The sequence below is a fragment of the Scyliorhinus canicula genome, chromosome 1 (genome assembly GCF_902713615.1).
Source record: "Scyliorhinus canicula chromosome 1, sScyCan1.1, whole genome shotgun sequence".
In the NCBI taxonomy this organism is placed as follows: Eukaryota; Metazoa; Chordata; class Chondrichthyes; order Carcharhiniformes; family Scyliorhinidae; genus Scyliorhinus; species Scyliorhinus canicula.
The window spans coordinates 184,187,259-184,212,755 of NC_052146.1; the positions used below are offsets into that span (position 1 = coordinate 184,187,259).

At 43.7% G+C, this 25,497-nt stretch overlaps 1 protein-coding gene and 1 pseudogene across 9 annotated transcripts in view; one reads left to right on the top strand and one right to left on the bottom strand.

Annotated features, from left to right (window-relative positions):
• The window catches only part of LOC119970060 (mitogen-activated protein kinase kinase kinase kinase 3), a 354,117-nt gene that overhangs the window by 310,897 nt on the left and 17,723 nt on the right, over positions 1-25,497 (bottom strand). The window lies entirely within an intron of this gene.
• LOC119970092 lies at positions 7,749-9,850 on the top strand (annotated as a pseudogene).

Here is a 25,497-nt window from a genome sequence, read left to right on the forward strand (position 1 = left end):
TGGACTGTGGGAGGAAAACGGAGCACCCGAAGGAAACCAACGCAGACACGGAAAGAACGTGCAGACTCCGCACAGAGTGACCCAAGCCAGGAATCGAACCTGGGACCTTGGAACTGTGAAGCAACTGTGCTAACCACTATGCTACCATGCTGCCCCAATTAGAGGGAAATTGATCCTGATCCTTATAGAAACAAAAACATATAAAATAGAAGCAGGAGGAGGCCATTCAGCCCATCGAGCCTGCTCCACCATTCATTATGATCATGGCTGATCATCAAGTTCAATATCCTGATCCCGCCTCTTCCTCCACCCCCACCCACATATCCCTTGATCCCTTTAGCCCCAAGTGCTATAACCAATTCCTTCTTCAAGTTACACAACGTTTTGGCGTCAACTACTTTCTGTGATAGCAAATTCCACAGATTCACCACTCTCTGGGTGAAGAGATTTCTCCTCACCTCAGTCCTAAAAGGTTTACCCCTTATCCTTAAACTCTGACCCCTAGTTCTGGACTCCCCCACCATCGGGAGCGTTTTTTCTGAATCTACCCTGTCCAATCCTATTGGAACTTTGTAAGTTTCTATGAGATCCCTCCCACTCTACTAAACTAAATGAATATAATCATAACCGACTTAGTCTTCCCTCATATAACAGTCCCGCCATCCCAGGAATCAGCCTGGTAAACCTTTACTGCACTCTCTCCATAGCAAGGACATCCTTCCTCACACAAGGACACCAAAACTACACACAATACTCCAGGTGTGGCCTCACCCATGCCTTACACAATTGCAGAAAAATATCTCTATTCCTATGTTCAAAACCTCTCACTATGAAGGCCAACATACCATTTGCTTTCTTTACTGCCTGCTGTACCTGCGCGCTTACTTTCAATGACTGATGCACGAGGACACCAAGGTTTCGATGAGTAGCCATCTCTCTCAATTTACACCCATTCAAATAATAATCTGCCTTCCTATTTTTGCTGCTGAAGCAGATAACCTCACATTAATCCACATTGTACTGCATCTGCCATGTTATGTGCCCACTCACTCAGCCCGTCCAAATCCCACTGAAACATCTCTGCATCGTCCTCACAGCTCACCCTCCCACCCAACTTTGTTTCATCTCCAAATTTGGAAATAATACATTTAGTTCCCTCATCCAAATCATTAATATATAATGTAAAGAGTTGGGGTCCTCGCATAGATCCCTGCAGAACTCCACAAATCACTGCCTGCCAATCAGAATAAGACCCATTTATTCCAACTTTTTTCTTCCCTGTCTGCTAACCAGCTTTCTATCCATCTCAAGACACTACCCATAATCCCATGCACTTTAACTTTACATATTAATCTACAATGTGACACCTTGTCAAAAGCCTTCTGAAAATCTAAATAAACCACATCCACTGGTTCTCCCTGGTCATCTCTACTAGTTACATCTTCAAAGAATTCTAATAGATTTGTCAAGTATGACTTTCCTTCAGTAAATCCATGCTGACTTTGTCTGATTACACCACTGTTTTCCAATGCTGTCCCATGGAATCCTTGATAATGGACTCCAGCAACTTCCCTACGACCAACGTTAGGCTTACTGGTCTATAGTACCCGTTTTTTTCTCTACCTCCCTTTTTGAATAGCGGAGCTGCATTCGCAACCCTCCAATCTGTAGGAACCACTCCAGAGTGCAAAGAATTTTAGAAAATGACCACCAATGGATCTACTATTTCCCGGGCCACCTCCTTAAGTACTCTGGAATTAAGATGATCACGCCCTGGAGATTTTGTCCACCTTCCCCAAAACCATGTTTTTTACTAATACTAATTCTCTTCAGCTCCTCACTAAAACGTGTGCTTCTCAGAATTTCAAGTACATTATTCATGTCTTCCTCTGTGAAGACAGAAGCAAAGTATGAATTTAGTTCCTCAGCCATTTCTTTGTTCCCTCTTATGAACTCCCCTATTTCTAACTGTAGGGGGACTACACCTATCAATTTCTTTCTCTTTACATACCTATAGAAACCTTTTGTCAGTTTTTATGTTCCCCGTTAGTCTACTTTCAAATTGTATTTCCCCCTTCTTATTCAATCCCTTTGCTTTTACTGAATTTTAAGCTGTTCCCTGTCTTCAGGTCTATTGCTTTGTCTTACTAATTTGTATGCCTCTTCTTTGAATCTAATACTATCACAAATTTCCCTTGGAAGCCATGGTTTGGCCACAGTTCCCTTTCTACTCTTGCCAAATAGGGATAAGCAACTTTTGGAGTTCACCTGTTTGTTCCTTGAATGCTTGATATTTGCAAGAAAAGCCTCAGATTCGCAGATCTGTGCCAAATTACCAGTCAAGAGGCACTTGGAAAGATTACAGTGAACCTTGGCTCACCCAAACATTTAGGGCACCTAATGATCCATCCCCTGACCCCACTTCGGAAAATCGAACCACAAGGCGGTGCTTCTTCCCACGGCATATAAGCAGAAACTTAAAGCAGGAGAATCCGGTTAAGACAGTCATGCAATGCTGGTCCGAGGCAACGGAAAAGCTCCTACACAACTTAGTGGATTTGTCCATATACAAGAACTCAGCGGCCAACCTAAACGAGTATGCCACCACCATCACAGACTTCATCAGAAAGTATGTAGAATATTGCATGCCAAAGAAGGACATACGTACATTCCCCAATCTGAAACAATAGTTTAACCGGGAGATTGACTCCCTACTCACAGCCAAATCTGAGGCGTTCAAGACAGGCGACCCTGACCGATACAAGAAATATAGGTACAACCTCCACAAATCCATCAAGAACGCCAAGAGACAATACCAGACTGAGCTAGAGTCATAGACTAATGGCACAGACTCTCAGCGGTTGTGGCAAATGATTGAACGGGCTACAAAGCAAAGCCGAGTAGAATCTCTGGCAACAGAGCACCCTTCCCCGATGAACTCAATGTATTCTATATTCATTTCGAACAGGAAACCAACACACCATTGTCAACGTCCGGGGCAGCCTCTGACACACCCATGCCTACCGTCACAGCCTCCAAAGTCAGATCGGCCTTTTTGAAAGTGAACACTCAGAAAACAACAGGTCCTGACTGAGTCCCTGGTCATGCATTCAAATCCTGCGCAGATCAAATGGTGGATGTGTTCGCAGACATCTTCATCCTCTCCCTACTCTGTTCCAAGGTTCCCACCTGCTTCAAGAAGACCACCATCATATCGGTGCCAAAGAAGAACCAGGCAACGTGCCTCAACGACTACCTTCCGGTGGCCTTGACATCTAGGCTTCGAGAGGTTGGTCATGAGACACCAACTCATACTCTCAGAATACCTTGATCCACCGCAATTCGCATATTGCCACAATCGGTCCATAGCAGACGTTATCGCCCTGGACCTACACTCATCCCTGGAATATCTCAACAACAAGGACTCCTATGTCAGACTCACTTTCATTAACTACAGCTCCGCCTTCAACATAATCCAAGCCAAGCTCATATCAAAACTCCAAAACCTTGGACTTGGTACCTCCATTTGTAACTGTATCCTTGACTTCCTGAACCACAGACCACAATCAGTAAGGCAAAGAACAACATCTCTTCCACGACTGCCCTCAATACCCGGGCCCTGCAGGACTGCGTACTTAGCCCTCAACTATACTCCCTATACACACATGACCGTATGGCAAAATTCGGCTCCAAATACATCTACAAGTTTGCTGATGACTAGATCGTAGTGGGTCAAATCTCAAAGAACAATGAGTCAGAGAACAGGAGAGAGATAGAGAACCTAATGGCATGGTGCAATCTCCCCCTCAATGTCAGCAAAACTAAGGAGCTGTTCATTGACTTCAGGGAGGGAAGAGCTGTACACACCCCTGTCTGCATCAATGGTGCCGAGATGGAGATGGTTGGCAGCTTCAAATTCCTAGGTCTACACATCACCAACAATCTGTCCTGGACCACCCACGTTGACACTACAACCAAGAAAAAACAACAGCGCCTATACTTCCTTAGGAAACTAAGGAAATTCGGCATGTCCACATTAACTCTTACCAATTTTTACAGATGCATCATAGAAAGCATCCTAACTGGCTGCATCACAGCTTGGAATGGCAACTGCTCAGTCCAAGACCGTAAGAAACTAGAGAGTCATGAACTCAGCCCAGTCCAGCAAACCACCTCCCATCCATTGACTCTATCTACACGTCCCGCTGCCTTGGGAAAGCGGGAAGCATAATTAAAGGCCCGTCTTACCCAGATTATTCTTTCTTCCAACGGGCAGAAGATACATGCACAAACAGGTTTTAAAATAGCTTCTTCCCCACTGTTACCAGACTCCTGAATGACCTTCTTATGGACTGATCTGATCTCTCCACGCATCTTCTCTATTCTGTAGCACTACACTCTAAATGCTTCACCCAATGTCTATGTCTATGTATTTTATGTCCTACGTTTTTCACGTATGAAGCGATCTGCCTGGACTGTACGCAGAACAATACTTTTTACTGTACCTCGGTACACGTGAGAATAAATCTAAGTCTATCCAAGTCATAAGGGAGGTGCTGTAAAAGTTGCCTTGGAGGTTCATGTAATTCATTCTGAAGCTCATAACTCCTGCAGCTGCAATGTGGTGTGAATGGACCGAGTCCATTTGCAGGGGTTCAGCCAGCTCAAGATCATGGGTCGTCCAAAAGATATAAATTTCAGCTGTAGTGGATTATGAGTTTATGAGAATGATCCATTCCGTTCCAATCATAACTACTCCACTGTGTGAGTAAAGATAAAGAACTTTTAAAGAAGAAATTTAGAGAACAATTCAAAACAAATCCTCCTGGTCAGTCTTTGTACTTTTGTGCAATCTTAAGTCTGCTGGTTTAATGTGGCATGAAAAAGGCTCGAAAGGAGGTGATAATATGAAGCGCTGTACAAGCTATTTAAAACAGAATAATAACAGTGCAGTTTTGCCAAATATATATGCCTGGATATTGTATTGCATGGGGCAAAAGAGTAGAGTCTGCCTACTCTGTACCCAGCACAGCAAGACAACTGTGCTGAAAGAGACTGCACAGAGTAGGAAAGAAATGCACATATGCCACATCACAGAAAAATACAGTGCAGAAGTGGCCATTCGGCTCATTGAGTCTGCGCCAATGCATGGAAAACACCTGACCTGTCTACCCAATCCCATTTTCCAGCACAAGGCCCAAAGCCTTAAATGTTAAGACGTGTCACGTGTTCATCCAAGTACTTTTTAAAAGATGTGAGGCAACTCACCTCTACCACCCTCCCAAGCAGTGCATTCCAGACCGTCACCACCATCTGGGTAAAAGAGTTTTTGCTCAAATCCCCCTAAAATCTTCTGCCCCTCACCTTGAACATGTGTCCCCTCGTAACTGACCCTTCAACTAAGGGCTCCCTATCCACCCCGTCCCTCATAATCTTGTACACCTCGATCAGGTCACCCCTCAGTCTTCTCTGCTCCAGCAAAAATAATAATAATCGCTTATTGTCACAAGTAGGCTTCAATGAAGTTACTGTGAAAAGCCCCTAGTCACCACAACATGGCCTGTTCGGGGAGGCTGGTACGGGAATTGAAACCGCACTGCTGGCCTTGTTCTGCATTACAAGCCAGCTGTTTAGCCCAATATGCTAAACCAGCCCCTAAACAACCTAAGCCTATCCAACCTCTCTTCATAACTTAAATGTTCCATCCCACGCAACATCCTGGCGAATCGCCGCTGCATCCCTTCCAGTGCCATCACATCCTTCCTATAATTTGATGACCAGAATTGCACACAGTATTCCAGCTGTGGCCGCGCCAAAGTTCAATACAACTCCAACATGGCCTCCCTGCTTTTGTAATTTTTGCCTCGGTTGATAAAGGCAAGTATCCCATGAGCCTTTTTCACAGTCCTATTAATCTGTCCTTCTGCCTTCAGAGATCTATGGACAAACATTCCAAAGTGCCTTTTGTTCATCAGAACTTCCCAGTGTCAGGCCATTCATTGAATAATTCCTTGTCACATTACTCCTTCCCAAAGTGTATTACCTCATACTTTTTAGGGTTAAATTCCATCTGCCATTTTTCTGCCTATTTGACCATCCCATCTAAATCTTCCTATAATCCAAGACACTCAACTTCACTATTAACCACCCAGCCAATCAGCCCATCCCCAAACTTACTGATCCTATCCCCCACATAATCATCTATGTCATTTATATAAATGACAAACAATAAGGGACCCAGCACAGATCTCTGTGGTATGCCACTGGACACTAACTTCCAGTCACTAAAGCAGCCGTCTGTCATCACCCTCTGCCTCACAGCTAAGCCAATTTTGATTTTGAAGTACACAAAAAGTCCTGGGGAGGCAGCGCCTTTCAGAGAATGGGATGGATTTCTATTCCTATTTATATGTGTTAATCCGTCCTGGAGTACATATATGAAAACCACTTGAATATAAAACCCACTTCAATTGCTGATGGCTTCCCAGGGCTGGACACCTTACACTGCGCAGGACTGCAAATAACAGTGATGCACTGCTCTCACTTATACAAGTATACCACAGAAGTCACTGCAGTTGGAGCCATTGACTGGTGTTCGTAAGTACTGAGAGAGAAAATCATCCACTGTGAGTATTTGTTTTTAATTCTGAACTTAATGACAAATAAACAGTGCTGGAAGTCCATCACTAAAAAACTGTCTTTCATATCGGATATCAAAATCCGACTGAACCCAATTCTGGTGGAAATCTATCCCATAAAGACCGCATGTTTTGGGTCAATTGAAATGTTCAAGACAGAGATCCAGAGATTTTTATTGAGTAAGGTTAACAAAAGATATACCATATATACTCGCGTATCATGCGATCTCGCGTATCATGCGACCCCTAAATTTTAGACCCCAAAACATGATTTTATGCTATACCTCATGTATCATGCGAGTCACTTTTTTGAGACACCAAATGAGATACCAAATTACGCCGTTAACAACCGCCGTAAACAACCAGCTGTTTTGCGGTTTCTAATCACGGTAATAAGCAGTTAACTAACGCGTAGGTCAGTCGAAAGAATGAAGTTGAGGTACTGATGAACTATTATCCAGTACCATGATGAAACAGACTCGAGGGACTAAATAGCCTCCTCCTATTTAATCTCTTTTAAAATCCAATTTGTCTTTGGCTGCACCGATTAAAGAGACATTGCTTGGGGTTCCAGTTTTGGGTCAGAATTCTAAAATCTCCAGGAACCAAAACCTGGAACAAATTGGTTCACGTAAACTCTCGTTCAGTAGGTTGACTAATTAGTGAAGGATTAAGAAGTTCAACTGCTTTCATTGCCTGGTACATGTTCAACGATAGCAGTCTCCCTCTACCAACTCACTCAGCATTTCAGTGTTAAAATTTCACTGTACTTAGCTCATTTGAACCCTTTCATAGCTATTTTAGCAGAGGCTTCATCAGAATTCGTGCTACTTTAATAACCAATTTATATTCAGTGTTTTAATATATTTTATCTGTTTCCAAAGGCTTCCCATTTTCCATAGTTTCTGTGACCACTTCAAAAAATTTGGATAACCTTTCTGGTACACTCAGTTTGAACGGCCTTGATTAAGTTATCACCATAACTCCGGGTGCACTTTACAGAGACAAATAACAATTGCCAAACTCGCTCTTTGCTGCAAAGCCCGTGGTGGTGGTGGATGCGTGTGGGTCCAGTCCGTCCTCTCGAGCGAACAAGCAAGTGTTTTGAAAATGGTGAAACTGCCCAAGGCAGATAAAAAGGAAGGCAAACCTAAAAAGGCTCACTTGAAGATTTTGAAGAATCTACTTCGGAGGAGGAAAGTGAAGAGGAGGAAGTACCAGCACCTCCTGTTAAAAAGACTTCAACTCCAGCTGCTAGGACACCAGTCTGCCAACAAAAAAAATTGTAAAGCTGCAAAAACAAAAAGAGCAGTGAGGAGGAGGACGACGAGGAGGATGATGAGGAGGAGGAAGAAGACTGAGGAAAAATCTGAGGAAGAGAAATCTACTCCTAAGCTTGCAGCTAATGTGACAAAAAAAAGCAAAGGAAGAATCTGACCAAGTGGAGGATGATGAAGATGAGGATGAATCTGAGGAGGAAGAAGCCATGGATACAGCACCACCGCCCTAGACAAAGAAAGTTAGCATGGTAAAAGCTCCGGACGGTGACGAGGATGAAGATGACAAAGATGAAAGTGAAGAAGAGAGTGAAGGTGAGGAAGAAGTTGTGATTGCTGGCCAAAGAAAGCTGGAAAGAGGAAGAAAGAGGAGCAGGAGGTTACTCCAGCTAAGAAGCACAAGACTGAAAATGATGCATCCTTTTCGCTCTTTGTTGGAAACTTGAACTCTGAGAAGAACTTTCAGGAACTAAAGAAAGCATTGAATGGCTTCTTCACCAAGAAGAAACTTTCAGTCACGATGCCCGAATTGGATACAGCAGAAAATTTGGTTATGTAGACTTTGACCGAAGAACAGCTAGAAAAAGCATTGGAATTCAATGGAAACAAAGTGCTGGGACTTGCAGTCAAACTTGACAAAGCATGCGCTATGGAAAGCAATGCAGATATCAAACGAGAAAGGGGCTACAAGACATTGTTTGTCAAAAATCTCCCGTTCAAGATAACACAGGATGACCTCAAAGAGATTTTTGAAGATGCTATTGACATCCAAATTCCTGCTTCTCGCAATGGTTCAGGGACACGGGACATTGCCTATATTGAATTTGAAAATTAAGTGGCTGCAGATACAGCATTGGAACAGAAACAAGGCACTGAAATTGAGGGTAGAGCCATTGCCGTTGAATTAAATGGGGATAAGAGTATGTTAAATGTGAAGGCTGGACAAGCACAGATTCTGATATGCTCATTGTGAATAACTTGGCATATTCTGCAACAGAAGAATCCCTTCAGAATATTTTTGAGAAAGCACCATTCACCAAAATACCAGAAAAAAATGACCGGTCGAAAGGATTTGCATTTGTTAAGTTTGAATCAATTGACGATGCTAAAGAAGCTCTTGAGAATCACAGCAATGCAGAAATTGAGGGGAGACCGGTGAGGTTGGTTTTCAGCAACCAAGGCCACAGGAGTGGTGGTGGTCCCAGCAAGACACTGTTTGTTTGTGGCTTTATGATGACACAACTGAAGAAATTTTGAAAGAAGCCTTTGAGAGAGTTGAGAGTGCTAGATTTGCAACAGACCGGGAAACTGGAAGATCAAAAGGTTTTGGCTTTGGGCTTCCCATCAGAAGATGCAAAATTAGCTAAGGAAGCGATGGAAGATGGAGAAATTGATTGGTGCAAAATTACACTTGACTTTGCTTGACCGAAAGGCGAAAGCAGGCGAGGTGGTCGAGATGGATTTGGTGGTTGGCTTTGGAAGAGGGAAAAGAGGTTGTGATAGATTTGACGGCAGAGGTCATGGTGGCCGAGGAGGCGGTGGTCAAGGTGGATTTGGAGGATTCAGAGGTGTAAAGACGACTCCTCAAGGAAAGAAAATCAAATTTGATTAGAGGCCAATAAGACCGCTTTACCTCGTGTTTAGACACAGTCTCTGACTACCTCATAGTTGGACATTCCAGGATTCTGCATGGACTAGCTGGCTGTGCAATTTGGAGTGTGGTAGGAGCTCCCTAAGTTTCTGAATGGACTTACAACTAAGTAAAGAGAGATTGAAATTGTTGGTACACGTTTTGTGGATTTTGTCAAAATTAAGTATTCTGTTTTACCGATGTGTAAATGTACTTGCTCCCTGTGATTTTTTTTAGTTACAATGTAAATGCAAGAACGTTTTAGAATGTTGTGCTTGGCGTACTTTCTGACGGATTAAAAGGACCTTATTTTTAAAAAAAACAATTGCCAAACTCAGATTATCCTCAAGGATACCCAACAGTGCTATAGTGCTTAAATTCAGATTCATTTTAAGGACTGAAGCTTAATTTTCATGATAAAGCATTGAATAGGTTATAGATAAATGAATCATATAATCTGATACTAAACCATCCAGATGTCAGAGAGCCCAATTTAATATTCATGCGTGTCATGTTAAATGATCTCTCCCAGAGTAGTGCCGGTGGTGACATTAATTGACCTCAATGTTCTTGGGAGTGTGGTTGGAGAAAAATTAACCATGTTTACCACTCCTTAGCAGCTAGCAAAATAACTCTTACTAATAAATGTAAGCACTGCTTAAAGGTCGCACCAGGTTCCACTTAATGTCCAATTTATAGAATTATACCCCAGGTCAAGCTTTATTAAGCTACCTATTCTTCACTTTGAACTCCAGCAGCTTCTCACCAGGAAAGTTGCTTTATTGACTCATAAATTCATTATTTTTGCAGACCCACCTTTCTTCATTCTCGGTTCTTCTGTGCTACAGTCTTCAAGACCATTTTACAAGTCAGTTTTACAAGGGATTTATGGAATAGGCCATTCAGCCTATTGGTTCCATGTTTGTGTTTATACTCCACTTGAGCCTCTCCCATCTGTCATGCCAAGAAGACAACATATGTCAATATCATCCTTGCTACTTCTAATTTTTTTAATATATAACAAGGGCTTTACATTGACTGAAGCCATGACCAGCTATAACTCACACAAAAGGAATTTTGAGCCTTCAGAAAACCACAGAAACCTTGTTACCTCTGAAGATGTGTTAATGCCCCAAATGACTGCAGAAATCAAATTCCAAGGAAATGCCAAAAGGTCCCTTTACATTTCTGAGGCAAAGCCCTGGCCAATAGAGATGATTAATCTGTGAGGTCAAAGGACCCTGAAACCTCTGGTAAACTTATTAAATGGATGAAACATTAACCATCTCAAGAATCCAGACCAGGAATATACATCCTTTGTCCAAACCAAGTTGAAGAAGTGGGGGAATGTCACATGATACCACCCCCCCCCCCCCCCCCCCCCCCCCCCCCCCCCCACCACCCTCAGGCTGTTAGAACCTGTAATATTGCCTTGTAAAGTTAAGAAGGCAGTCTACCATCTTCGATCAACACAACAGTAGCAGAATCAAAGCCCTATCAAGGTTTAAACTGGTGGGCCCTCAGCTGCGCAGTTTCTACTGAAACACCTGAACTTCTGTACCTGTGCCTACTGCAAGATTAATTTATTTCTACGTGCTTCTCCCAATGTGGAAGCCAGCACCACTGGAAAAGTGGATTACCCTACATCAGCTTCAGCCTGCTAACCTCTGTGAAGGAATATATCATTGGACTTTTCATTCTATACTCGCATGGAACAATTATTATTATTTTGTCTGTGTGCTTTGCCCTGTATCTCTTTCTCTCCACTATTCCTCTTTCATTGTTTGAATGTACCAGGAGTACATAACAATAACCCCCCCCCCCATTAGAGTGTGTGTAAAATAAACTAACCCTCTGAGTTTACCTCATCTAGAATTTGCTGTCGGGTTATTAATAGAGGATTGGATCACTCGAAAACTGACGGGTTGGGGAAAATTCACTGTCACTTACAAAGGTAGAAGTAAAACATCAAACACTCCATTCTGTTTAGAGAATGATGGTGGGGAGTAAAAATCAGGAATGTTTTAAATTAAACCCCCTCCTGTCCATAAACACATCTTCACCTATCTAAAATCCATATAATCATCAGAAATGTCTATTCCCTACTCCCTCATATGCTGGTCTAGCTCCCCCTTAAATACATTTATACTATTCCACTCCCTGTGGTTGCAAGTTCCATATTTTACCACTCTTTCAGTAGAAAAGTTTCTTCTGAATCGCCCAACGGATTCTTGGTAACTATCCTATAATGTTGGCATCTAACTGCTCTAGCCCAGTGTTCTTCAAAGTCGGAGGCGCGACCCGCGGGTGGGTTGCGGGTGGGTGTCGGGAGGGTCGCAGAGCCATTGTCCGCGACGTTCCCAATCGTGCAAATCCCCGCGCAGCAGCCGGCTTTTCATAACGCCGGCTGCAAGCGGCCGTGAGCATGTAAAAAAAAATTTGGCCGCATTGCGCATGCGTGCCCGATAATCAGGCACAAATGAGCAATACGGCCACTATTTTTTTTAATGGTTGCAGCTTTTTGTTTTACAAGTTGTGAAGTTGTTTTTATTCATTTATTTTATTCATTTAATTTTTATTTATTTTATTCATTTTATTTTTTTTACAAGTTCGGGGGGGGTTTTATTCATTTATTTTACTCATTTTATTTTTTTTTACAAGTTCGGGGGGGGGGTTTATTTGATAAAATTTTACAGGAAAAAAATTCAGAACTTTGGACAGATGGAGACTCCATACTTTCCGACACCGGAAGGCTTCACCTTCATCCAACAGGTTCCATTGGAGGAGTGTACACGAGGGCCAAAGGGACCCAAAACCATTTCCTCCATTTTTGTCAGCAGCAAACAAGGTAAGAGTAAATGGTGGGTCGCGCAGGTCGGCCGGCGTGGGTCACGAAGGTCGACGGGTTGGGTCCTGAAGGTTGGCCGGTTGGTAAAAATGGTTCGCCGGAAATCAAGTTTGAAGAACACTGCTCTAGCCTACAATAGGAAACATTCTCTCTGAAGCCACTCTATCAAAACCTTTTTATTAGGTTCAGCTGTCTTTCTTCAAGTGAAAGGGGACCCAGCCTCTCCTGATATGTATTCCCACACATTTCTGATATCATCTTGTAAATCTTCTCTGCGCCCTCTTCAGTACCGCAACATCCTTCTTTATAATATGGTGACCAGAACTGCAAAGTGCATCTAACTAGAGGTGACTAGACAAGAAAGGAAAGAGACAGAAGCAAACGATCCTGTGTTTTACATTTGTGAAAAAAAGGCACAGCCAGCAAGTTTCTCAACCAGGGCTGAAGGCAGGCCAGCCAGAAACAGCGAGACAAGGCTCAAGGCGCCAGGTGAAAGCCAAGAGCCAAGATGAGCCAGCCAGTCGGCAGCTGTTGAGCAGCGAGGAAGGCAGGCGAGAGACAACTTGACCTGGACTGAGGAGGACACGCCAGCCAGCAGTAGCAAGATGCCAGGTGAAGGTCACAAGCTAAAGTGAGCCAGTCAGTCAGCAGCCACTGAGCAGCAAAGGTAGATGGGAGGCAACTCAACCCACAGGGCTGAGATGGGCACGCCAGCCAGCAACAGAGAGTATAGGCACAAGGCAAAAGCAATGAACCACGGTGAGCCGGCCGGCTGCTCCCATGTTTGGGGGGGGGGGCGACTGTGTGAAGGGGGTGTTGTCTAAGCAAGAGAGGGAGGGGGAGGGGTGTTGCATTTTGGAGGGAGGGAGAGTTTGAGAGCGGGGAATGGTCAGGAGCAGAGTAGAATGAGTGTTGTTTGAAATCCAGAGTCACAGATTTATAGTTAAAAGCTTAATCCAATTTTTGCAAAGCTCTGACAAGAGGTATGCCTGGATTTCAATTCAGCATTCATACAGGTTTGGTTTTACAAGTTAAAAACCACTAAAACAGGTGATCAATGTGTGTATTTTTGTGGCTTGTGCCTTTGCATTCAAGGCGAGGGTGGGTGGAGCCTGCAGAGGTGTGATGTCATGGGGAGACGCCAGAAAAGGTGAGTACGGGACCCCACAAAGTGTAAATCCGTCTCTGAATTTAGAATTGGCAGAAGTTGACAAGAAGTGCATACAGATTTTTAATAGATATATGATTTCACAATGAATTAAAAGGTTTAACAACGGAATTCAGATATTGCAGTTATAAATTGTTTCAGCTTTGCTTGGGTGGCAGTGGTTAACGCTGTGGCGCAGTGGTTAACACTGCTGCCTCACGGCGCCGAGGACCTGGGTTTGATCCCGGCCCCGGGTCACTGTCCATGTGGAGTTTGCACATTTCTCCCCCACAACCCAAAAAATGTGCAGGGAGATTGGCCATGCTAAATTGCCTCCTAATTAGAAAAACTTTTTTAAAATGTTTTTAAAGTTTACGCTTTGCTCACTATTCACATGTCACTTAAACCCTTTGATTAGGTTACAGCTCTCTACATCAAAACATTCAGCAATTATTTGAAGTAACTACAGTCGCATTTTTGTGAGACATTTGGAAGACCAATTGCTTCTTTCACAATTAAGGTGGGAACCGGAATAAATTTCATGCTCCTGTAACTCAAAAGAGTATGCTGATTTTGATTCAGTTCCAACCGAATATTTTAACTTTAAGGGTTATTTATGACAGTACTACTGATGTGGCAAGTTAATTGAAACAGGTTAATAAAGCTCAAAAACAGATTCCAAATTTAAACTTTTGCAAAGGTTATCTGCTCTGAAATGGAGGAATTTTAGTTGCACTCTTCCTAACATTCATAGAATGAACCTGCAAATTCCTGCAAAGATACTATCTTTCTAACTACTCTCGAATAAATACATTTATTCTGATTCTGTAATTGTGCAAAAGAGTTGAGATGAATGTATTTTTGGTACTGTAATATGGACACTTTACGACATTAAAAAAGCTATATAAATGAAAATTGTTTTATATAAAAAGGAGTAAATTCTATATTCTATCTTGCATCACTACTCTAAAAATGTGAGCACAAGCATAAAATATCTAAACGCAAATCTTAACCTTTATAAAAACTGCCCATAAAGTATGCAATTCATTAAGGGGAGGAAAAAAGGGAGGTTAAAATACAATTAAAATATTGCATTAATATAGCACCATTGTCATTATAAATGTCCAACGGTCATGGATAAGAGACAGAGACACGTTGACAACCCCGCCTAATGTAACTACTGTATAAGTCAGATCCCAGGATGGAACCCCTAGCTTGATCGATCCTAACTTTTATTTTTTTGTTTAGAGATGTGGATGAAGAGAATCACAGGAGTGCCCATGAACTTTTTATCAAAAGAATAAAACATTTATTAAACAAGGATCAACTCTACTACATTACTCCTTCATCCCAGTTATACCTTTACAGATATATACAAATTTGTACGGATAATACATGTTACAGAATCTATCTTATACACTAATGTTCTTAGTAAGCACAGTCCATGTAAATCAATAGGTGAAACATGGTCAGACACAGCACATTCTGAAACCCCAAAACAGCTTCTGCGGAGTTTTCATCAAATCCCCCAAGATGCTTGTCACACTGCGAGTCAACTGGTCTCACTGGAACTTTGGCTTTCACACGAGGGTTTCCAAACTCCACTTTTAAAGAACACATTTTGGAATCTTCTCCCACTCACCAAGGATCCACACCCAGGATTTCAACCTCTCCTTTTGGTATTACTCTGCCCTGGATCACCAAGTGCATTCAAGCTTTGATGCACTCTCTCAGGTACCCAGCCAGAACAGCAGAACACCACTGTTTCACAGGTTGTATTAAGGTGTCACCAACCTTAGGATCACCAAGGATATCAGACTTCTCTCTAGCCGACTTTAAATCTGCTTTGTACAGCTGTCTTTTTAATTCAGAGCCCTTTCTTTGTTCCTTGCTTTAATTTCACTTAACAGGACCTTGTCTAGATTCCTATTGTTTGTTCCTTTGGCTCAACTGTCTTCCTGGGACATTCTGCTCGTCAGCTTCTAGGACTTGCTTTCTGTTCCTCTGCCCTGCCTGCACGAAGAAAAACTAAAACCCACAGACTTGCAGGCTATCTTTTTTAACATGAAGCTAAACAGAAGTTTTAACCCTTTCTGATCATATTAATACAGAAACACCAATTAAACATAAACCTATACCTTATTTCTAATACATACAGCACAAATATAAATTAGTTATCTCGATCTATCTCTATTTCCTAACACACAACAGATAATCGGAAACATGCCCAGAAACATTTTTGAAAACATAGGTTTTAAAGAGGATTTTAAAACAGGAAAAGGTACAGGAAAGCAAGGAAAAGATTTAGTGAGGGAGTTCTGGAGGAAAGGAAATAAACATTCTGCTACCATCAGCAAAATTGAGGGAGGTCCATTAGTCCAATGATGGAGTGGTGCAGGTCACGGCAGAGGTAGATAAAGGCCTGTCCAAAGAGTAGGAGAATTTGCAATTCATTTTTATGGGGAAAGGGAGTTTGCATTTTTAAGATTTATAAAGCTACAGATGAAAAAAAACAGATTTTAACAAAATTTTAACAAAATACAATTAGGTTTTTTTTATCTCTGAGCAGTGAAGATAATGTTATGGTTAGGAAAATAGAAGTATAATTTGATAGGCAAGATGTCAAAGCACTTTTGAAAAAATGTTACTTAATTATTTGAAAAGCATGCCCTCTTTACGGAAGCACAGTGAAAGGTGGCAGACTACTTGATCAAATGGAAAGTCTTAACCGTAACCAATCATGTCTTTGTGTGTCCTCAGTGCACATGTAGTTCCAGCCAAAGAGCAACATTTGTTATTCCCCCTTTGTTGCCAGTGTCAGGAAACAGGTAGTTTTAAATAATCTATATTTGTATTTATGGGTATTGGAAACAAGGTATAGCTTTATGTAAATTTAATTTTGTGTTTCTATACAAGAAAGGTTTAAAACTTTTAATTAGCTTCATGTTAAACAAAGGTGCCTGCATGTGTATGGGGCTGTGCCTACATTGTAATTAAAGAGTTTACAACATGAAAACAGACAGGGTTTTTAAAAAGACTAGTTTGTTGCTTGGCAACCAGGGGCCCACACTTGTGGCTCAGTTGGAACCAGGTACATGAAAAGAAAGCAGCTCTAACAGACATTGTCAGCAGAGGCAGGACAATCAAATAAGGAGCAGGAAAAAAATCCCAGAATCGAAAGACAGACAGTTTCAGAAATCAGCGGATGAAAGAGAAGTCCCAGAAAGACTGAAGTCAAAGGAACAAAAAACTGGAATCTGAACAAGGTACTGTTTACTGAAGTTAGAAAAAGGGGCAGAAAGAGGTTCCCAGTTAAAGACAAAGTTGAAAGGTGCAAATCTAGTTATGTTGGCTAGCGAGAAGCTAGATATCTGAAGCAACCCTAAGATTAGAGGCACCATAATAGCCTATGAAGCTGTGGTGTTCTATTGGCATTGCTGGGAACCTGAGAAATTGTGTGGAAGTTTGAATGCACATTGCAATCCAAGGCGGAGGGATACTGAAAGGAGAGACTGAAATCCTGGAAGTGAATTATTGGTGAAGTCATCAGAGAAAATCCTTGCGCAGGAGAAGATGCTTTGAGTGGAGTTTGAAAACATGCATCTGGAAATCAGAGTTCCAGTGTGACCAATTGGCTCAGTGTGATAAGCAACTGGGGGAATTTGATGAAAAATCCACAGAAGTTCTATGGAGTGGCATCGCCACTTGGTTTCAGAGGGTGATGTGCCTGACCACAGTTGGCCTGTTGGTTCACATGGACTGTGTATTTACTGACAACATTAGGGTACAGATATAGTTTGTAACTTGTGCTATCCTTAAAAATCTGTGTATTTCTATAAGGATATAGGTGGGAAAGTTGTATTATAGTCAATCTTTTTGTGTTTAATAACTTTTATTCTTTGTTAAAAATTAATTTGCAATCCTGTGACTGTTCATCCATGTCTCTGAATAAAAAGTGAAAGTTATGGTCCATTGAGCCAGGGTTCCATTCTGTCCAATAGTATCAACTAGGATCATAACACCTGTCTCATGCATTTCCAAACTTCCCCCAAGTGCACATACTTGACCCTACCCCTCCTTCTCCTCCACCCAAAAAAGACAAAACAAATATTATTTGGGCCCAACTATAATAGAAAGTTCTAAATATGTTGAGTTAGTGGAAACTAACTCACCTAATTCACCTAAAAAAAAAGGTCAAAATCAGAATTAAAGATTCAAAACGTGCAAGGTTAGATCAAAAATTAGAGTTTCCGCCATCTTCTAACGCTGGTTTAAAAAAACATTATGCTGGAAGCCAGCCCTGCCCACACAACTATGTACCTCTCCCAGGTCAAAATAATGAGCTTGGACAGTTTCCACCACTTTTGTTCCCATATGAAAAGGCTCTTCCAAATTAATCTTGTTTAAAGGCGCAAAGGCAAGTTAATTTTTTAATATTTTTATTTACTAGGAGCCGACTATAATACAATGAATTTAGAAAATGCTTCTGTGCAATTTTTAAGAAGTAATTTGCTGCAATTTAAAATCAGGTACCCGCAAATGGTGAGCTAGGCACTTATTAAAAATGCTTTTGTAATAAACCCATTTTCAACTGTATTAATAAAACTGCATGAGGTTCCACTCATACACATCAAGGTGTATTTAAGGAAAAATATGTTTTATTTCACATTTCAATACGATTTAAATCTTGGCAACGTGCAAATAAGTTTGAGCGGAAACTTGAATTATAACATTATTTTAAAAAAAGACCAGTGTAATTTCAAACACGATTTCCAGCCAGATTTCCAATTGTGCCCTGATGTGGAGATGCCGGCGTTGGACTGGGGTGAGCACAGTAAGAAGTCTTACAACACCAGGTTAAAGTCCAACAGGTTTGTTTCAAACACGAGCTTTCGGAGCACGGCTCCTTCTTCAGGTGAATGGAAAGGCTTGTTCCAGAAATGTTTATATAGACACAGTCAGAGATGCCCCGGAATGCGAGCACCTGCAGGCAATCAAATCATCAAAGATGCAGAGAGAGAGGTAACTCCAGGTTAAAGAGGTGTGAATTGTCCCAAGCCAGTTCAGTCGGTAGGCCTCTGCAAGTCCAGGCTTGTTGGTGGGGGCCGAATGTAATGCGACATGAATCCCAGATCCCGGTTGAGTCCGCATTCATGCGTGCTGAACTTAGCTATAAGTTTTTGCTCAGCAATTTTGCGTTGTCGCGTCTCCTGAAGGCCTCCTTGTAGAATGCTGACCCGGAGATCAGAGGCTGAATGTCCTTGACTGCTGAAGTGTTCCCCAACTGGAAGGGAACAGTCCTGCCTGTTGATAGTCGCACGATGCCCGTTTATTCGTTGTCGCAGTGTCTGCATGGTCTCGCCAATGTACCACGCTTCGGGACATCCTTTTCTGCAGCGTATGAGGTAGACTACATTGGTCGAGTCGCACGAGTATGCGCCGCGTACCTGGTGGGTGGTGTTTCCACGTGTAATGGTGGTGTCCATGTCGATGATCTGGCATGTCTTGCAGAGATTACCCTGGCAGGGTTTTGTGGTGTTGTGGTTGCTGTTCTGAAGGCTGGGTAATTTGCTGCAAACAATGGTTTGTTTGAGGTTGCACGGTTGTTTGAAGGCCAGTAGTGGGGGTGTGGGGATGACCTTGGCAAGATGTCCATCCTCGCTGATGATGTGTTGGAGGCTGCGAAGAAGATGTCGTAGTTTCTCCGCCCCAGGAAAGTACTGGACGACGAAGGGTACTCTGTCAGTGGTGTCCCGTGTTTGTCTTCTGAGGAGGTCGGTGCGGTTTTTTGCTGTGGCGCGGTGGAACTGTCGATCAATGAGTCGAGCGCCATATCCCGTTCGTACGAGGGCATCTTTCAGCATCTGTAGGTGTCTGTTGCGCTCCTCCTTGTCTGAGCAGATCCTGTGTATACGGAGGGCTTGTCCATAGGGGATGGCTTCTTTAATGTGTTTCGGGTGAAAGCTGGAGAAGTGGAGCATCGTGAGATTATCTGTGGGCTTGCGGTAAAGCGAGGTGCTGAGGTGACCGTCCTTGATGGAGACGAGTGTGTCCAAGAATGGAACTGAATTTGGAGAATAGTCCATGGTGAGTTTGATGGTGGGATGGAACTTATTGATGTCATCGTGTAGTCGTTTCAGTGATGTCTCGCCGTGGGTCCAAAGGAAAAAAATGTCATCGATGTATCTGGTGTATAGCATCGGTTGAAAGTCCTGTGTGGTGAGGAAGTCCTGTTCAAACTTGTGCATGAAGATGTTGGCATATTGAGGTGCAAATTTGGTCCCCATGGCTGTTCCGTGCGTCTGGATGAAGAATTTGTTGTCGAAGGTGAAGACGTTGTGGTCTAGAATGAAACGGATGAGTTGCAGAATTGCGTCTGGAGATTGGCAGTTGTCGGTGTTGAGGACTGAGGCTGTTGCAGCAATGCCGTCGTCATGGGGGATGCTGGTGTAGAGTGCCGAGACATCCATTGTGACGAGGAATGTTCCTGGTTCAACTGGTCCATGGGTGCTGAGTTTCTGTAGGAAGTCCGTCGTGTCGCGACAGAAGCTGGGTGTACCTTGTACGATGGGTTTCAAGATGCCCTCGATGTGGCCAGAGAGGTTCTCACACAGGGTCCCATTGCCTGAAACGATAGGACGGCCTGGTGTGTTGGCCTTGTGTATTTTCGGGAGGCAGTAGAGATCTCCAATGCGGGGATTACGTGGGATGAGAGCACGTAGGGTGTTCTGAAGGTCTGGATCTAAGGTCTTGATCAGTCTGCTGAGTTGGCGGATGTGTTCCTTGGTTGGATCTGCGGGTAACTGCCTGTAGTGTTCCTGGTTGTCGAGTTGTCGGTATACTTCTTTGCAGTAGTCTGTTCTGTTCAGTATGACGGTGGCCCCTCCTTTGTCTGCTGGTTTGATGACGATGTTGCGGTTGGTCTTGAGAGTGCGGATGGCGTTGCGTTGTGCTTGGGTGACGTTTGAGGCTGCCTTGTGATTGCGAGTGATGAATCTGGCATTGACACGACTTCTGACGGCTTGAGCATACATGTCGAGTCTAGGGCAGCGGCCTTCCGGAGGGGTCCAATTTGACTCTTTCCTTTTCGGTTGCTGCACTGCAGATCTCGCGGTCTGCTGTTCCGGTTCATTGGTCGTGTCCCTGGGTTCGCTGTCGGCCTCTTGGGGTCTGTGGAAGAATTCCCGGAGCCTCATTCGCCTGATGAATTCCTCCGTATCTGCCGCGAGACTGATGGGGTCCATTTTGGTGGTGGTGCAGAAATTGAGCCCTCTGCTGAGGACTTCGATTTCGTCTGGTTGAAGGGTGTAGTCTGACAAGTTGACAATGGATTTCCCTGTATTGTTTTCGACTGTTGTACCGGGAGAAGCTTGATTGCTGCTGGTGGTGATGCCAAGTTTCTCAAGCTTCCTGTTCTTGGTGTGCATGTAGGTGGCATAGTATTGCTGTCTCATCTGTTTGGCGGTGTTCCGCAGCTGGTCTGCTGTGTCCTGAGCGCAAGTTGAGAATATGGCCTCTCTCTTGGTTTCCAGGTTGCGTCGACTGCTGTAGAGTTGGTGTACGAGGTGTTTGAGGAGTGTGACAGAGGTGCGGTGGCAGAGTCTTTCAGCGTAGTCTGTGTTGTAAGTCGACTTGAGTGGGTTTTTGATCTGTAGTCCTTTCGGGATCTTGTCTGCTTTTTTGCATCTTTGTAGAAACTGAATGTCAGTGTCTATATGCGCGATCTTCCTGGAGATCCTCTCCACTTTGAGCCGGCAGTTTGCGGTGTCAATGGTAGCCATGATGTGGAGATGCCGGCGTTGGACTGGGGTGAGCACAGTAAGAAGTCTTACAACACCAGGTTAAAGTCCAACAGGTTTGTTTCAAACACGAGCTTTCGGAGCACGGCTCCTTCTTCAGGTGAATGGAAAGGCTTGTTCCAGAAATGTTTATATAGACACAGTCAGAGATGCCCCGGAATGCGAGCACCTGCAGGCAATCAAATCATCAAAGATGCAGAGAGAGAGGTAACTCCAGGTTAAAGAGGTGTGAATTGTCCCAAGCCAGTTCAGTCGGTAGGCCTCTGCAAGTCCAGGCTTGTTGGTGGGGGCCGAATGTAATGCGACATGAATCCCAGATCCCGGTTGAGTCCGCATTCATGCGTGCTGAACTTAGCTATAAGTTTTTGCTCAGCAATTTTGCGTTGTCGCGTCTCCTGAAGGCCTCCTTGTAGAATGCTGACCCGGAGATCAGAGGCTGAATGTCCTTGACTGCTGAAGTGTTCCCCAACTGGAAGGGAACAGTCCTGCCTGTTGATAGTCGCACGATGCCCGTTTATTCGTTGTCGCAGTGTCTGCATGGTCTCGCCAATGTACCACGCTTCGGGACATCCTTTTCTGCAGCGTATGAGGTAGACTACATTGGTCGAGTCGCACGAGTATGCGCCGCGTACCTGGTGGGTGGTGTTTCCACGTGTAATGGTGGTGTCCATGTCGATGATCTGGCATGTCTTGCAGAGATTACCCTGGCAGGGTTTTGTGGTGTTGTGGTTGCTGTTCTGAAGGCTGGGTAATTTGCTGCAAACAATGGTTTGTTTGAGGTTGCACGGTTGTTTGAAGGCCAGTAGTGGGGGTGTGGGGATGACCTTGGCAAGATGTCCATCCTCGCTGATGATGTGTTGGAGGCTGCGAAGAAGATGTCGTAGTTTCTCCGCCCCAGGAAAGTACTGGACGACGAAGGGTACTCTGTCAGTGGTGTCCCGTGTTTGTCTTCTGAGGAGGTCGGTGCGGTTTTTTGCTGTGGCGCGGTGGAACTGTCGATCAATGAGTCGAGCGCCATATCCCGTTCGTACGAGGGCATCTTTCAGCATCTGTAGGTGTCTGTTGCGCTCCTCCTTGTCTGAGCAGATCCTGTGTATACGGAGGGCTTGTCCATAGGGGATGGCTTCTTTAATGTGTTTCGGGTGAAAGCTGGAGAAGTGGAGCATCGTGAGATTATCTGTGGGCTTGCGGTAAAGCGAGGTGCTGAGGTGACCGTCCTTGATGGAGACGAGTGTGTCCAAGAATGGAACTGAATTTGGAGAATAGTCCATGGTGAGTTTGATGGTGGGATGGAACTTATTGATGTCATCGTGTAGTCGTTTCAGTGATGTCTCGCCGTGGGTCCAAAGGAAAAAAATGTCATCGATGTATCTGGTGTATAGCATCGGTTGAAAGTCCTGTGTGGTGAGGAAGTCCTGTTCAAACTTGTGCATGAAGATGTTGGCATATTGAGGTGCAAATTTGGTCCCCATGGCTGTTCCGTGCGTCTGGATGAAGAATTTGTTGTCGAAGGTGAAGACGTTGTGGTCTAGAATGAAACGGATGAGTTGCAGAATTGCGTCTGGAGATTGGCAGTTGTCGGTGTTGAGGACTGAGGCTGTTGCAGCAATGCCGTCGTCATGGGGGATGCTGGTGTAGAGTGCCGAGACATCCATTGTGACGAGGAATGTTCCTGGTTCAACTGGTCCATGGGTGCTGAGTTTCTGTAGGAAGTCCGTCGTGTCGCGACAGAAGCTGGGTGTACCTTGTACGATGGGTTTCAAGATGCCCTCGATGTGGCCAGAGAGGTTCTCACACAGGGTCCCATTGCCTGAAACGATAGGACGGCCTGGTGTGTTGGCCTTGTGTATTTTCGGGAGGCCCAATTGTGCCCAACATCGAAGCTCTACTCTATCAATTCAAAGCTCTGCAGCGTCAAAGTATTTAACTCTCAGTACTTATTTTATGTGCAGCATCAAAGAATTTAACTTTCAGTACTGATTTTGTGTAAAGTAGCCATCAGGTTTTAATGAGGTATTTGGAAAACCGGTTGCTTCTTCTACAGCTGAGGTGGTAATGTTTCTGAAGAAGCTTCATGCTCTGATAACCAATATAAAAGCGCCGAAATTAGCATTTACACATTTTAGCTAACTCCATGCTTCCTCCTCCAGTCATGCTTTACTAAGTTTCTACTTTAAAGTACTACATCTGGTTTATTTCATGTTCTGCAATCCAAAGCTTCAGTTAGTTTTCCTCTCGATGGTGAATTTTACCAGCCACTCCTACCAGAGTCCCTGCCTCCTATACGCTTTCCCAAATTTCTATTTAAAAAGGACCACTTTAACTACACCCGATTTCTTCTATATTTAACTGTGTGCTAAAAACCTGCTTATTGCAAATCCTGGCCATTTGTTCAGATCATTTCTCAGTCACTCTGATACCCTACATTTTTGGCATTCCAACTCACTTGGCACTACTTTTGTCAGCCAAGAGTATCAACAGATATGGATCAAGGTAAGTGAACAACAGAGTTAGATCAACCATAATCTAATTGATTGATGAACTAGGTTCGACAATGAGTTGTCTATTATTGTTCATACTTAAAACTCTACTAATCCCATCTCCCAAAGTTGCTCAATGTTCTTATCCCGATACCGCCCTGGTGCCTTCTGCTCCACCAACAACATTCTTTGCCATGTCTATCATAGTATACATTGCAATCTTTCCCAAAGCAGCAGCCTCAACTGCTGATCCCAACAAACTAGTTTGCTAAGCTCAATCACTCCATCTCCCTTTCTCACTGTCTCTACCTTTCCTGTGATGTGGAGATGCCGGCGTTGGACTGGGGTGAGCACAGTAAAAAGTCTTACAACACCAGGTTAAAGTCCAACATGCTTGTTTCAAACACGAGCTTTCGGAGCACTGCTCCTTCCTCAGGTGAATGAAGAGGTATGTTCCAGAAACATAATATATAGACAAATTCAAAGATGCCAGACAATGCTTAGAATGCGAGCATTTGCAGGGAATTGAATCTTTACAGATCCAGAGATTGGGGTAACCCCAGGTTAAAGAGGTGTGAATCGTCTCAAGTCAGGACAGTTGGTAGGATTTCACAAGCCCAGCCCAGATGGTGGGGGATGAATGTAATGCGACATGAATCCCAGGTTCCGGTTGAGGCCGTACTCATGTGTGTTGAACTTGGCTATAAGTTTCTGCTTGGCGATTCTGCGTTGTCGCACGTCCTGAAGGCTGCCTTGGAGAAGGCTTACCTGGCTTGCTATATTTCATGCCTCCCTCCAAAACACTGATTCTCTTGCAATTGCAGTCATCTTTGTTCATGACCAAGCTGTTTAGGTCGGTCAACCTGAAGTCTGGCTCACTGACAATGGCTCTTTTTCTTCCCCACCTCACTGATGTCATCCCACTTCATATTCCATGTCTCCAACCCATCTGCATGCTACCGTGATGACAGGCTGTTTGTCACTGCCAGATTCCATTCAGGTTCCTAGTACTCCTCCACTAACACTTTTCACCACTTCACAGCTTCCTCTTTAAAGTTGGTGCTTTCTACTTCCCTCCCAAGCTTTAGCTGTTTATTGACATCACCTCGCTTGACATGAAATAACATTTCTTTTGGCGGCTTTATCTTTATTTGCACTCCCTTTCTACACTTGCCTCAAGTTTCTCCATCCCCATCCTAGAGAAATCTTCACTTTGTCAAGTGGGATCGTGTCTTTGAATGGCATGCTCATCTCCCTCACTGTCCACATCATCCCTATCTCACTACACACTGCCTTAACTGCTTTTGAATTTGATCATAGTATGTGGATGTCACTGGCAAGGCCAGCATTTAATGCCCATCCCTAATTTCCATCTTCTTGAACCACTGCAGACACAGTGCTGTTAGAAATGGATTTTCAGATTTCTGATCTGATGACTGTGAAGAAACAGCAACCCAGTTCCAAATCAGGATGGCATGTGGCTGGGAGGGGGATTTTCAGGTTGTGATATGCTCATGCACCTGCTGCCCTAGTCCTTCCAGGTGGTACAATTCAGAGGTTTGGAAGATGCTGTTGAAAGAAGCTTAGCAAGCTGCTGCACAGCAGGTTGTAGGTGGTACACACCTTTGATGCGTGTCTGGGGTGGAAGGAATATATCCTTCAGATGGTAGATAGGGTC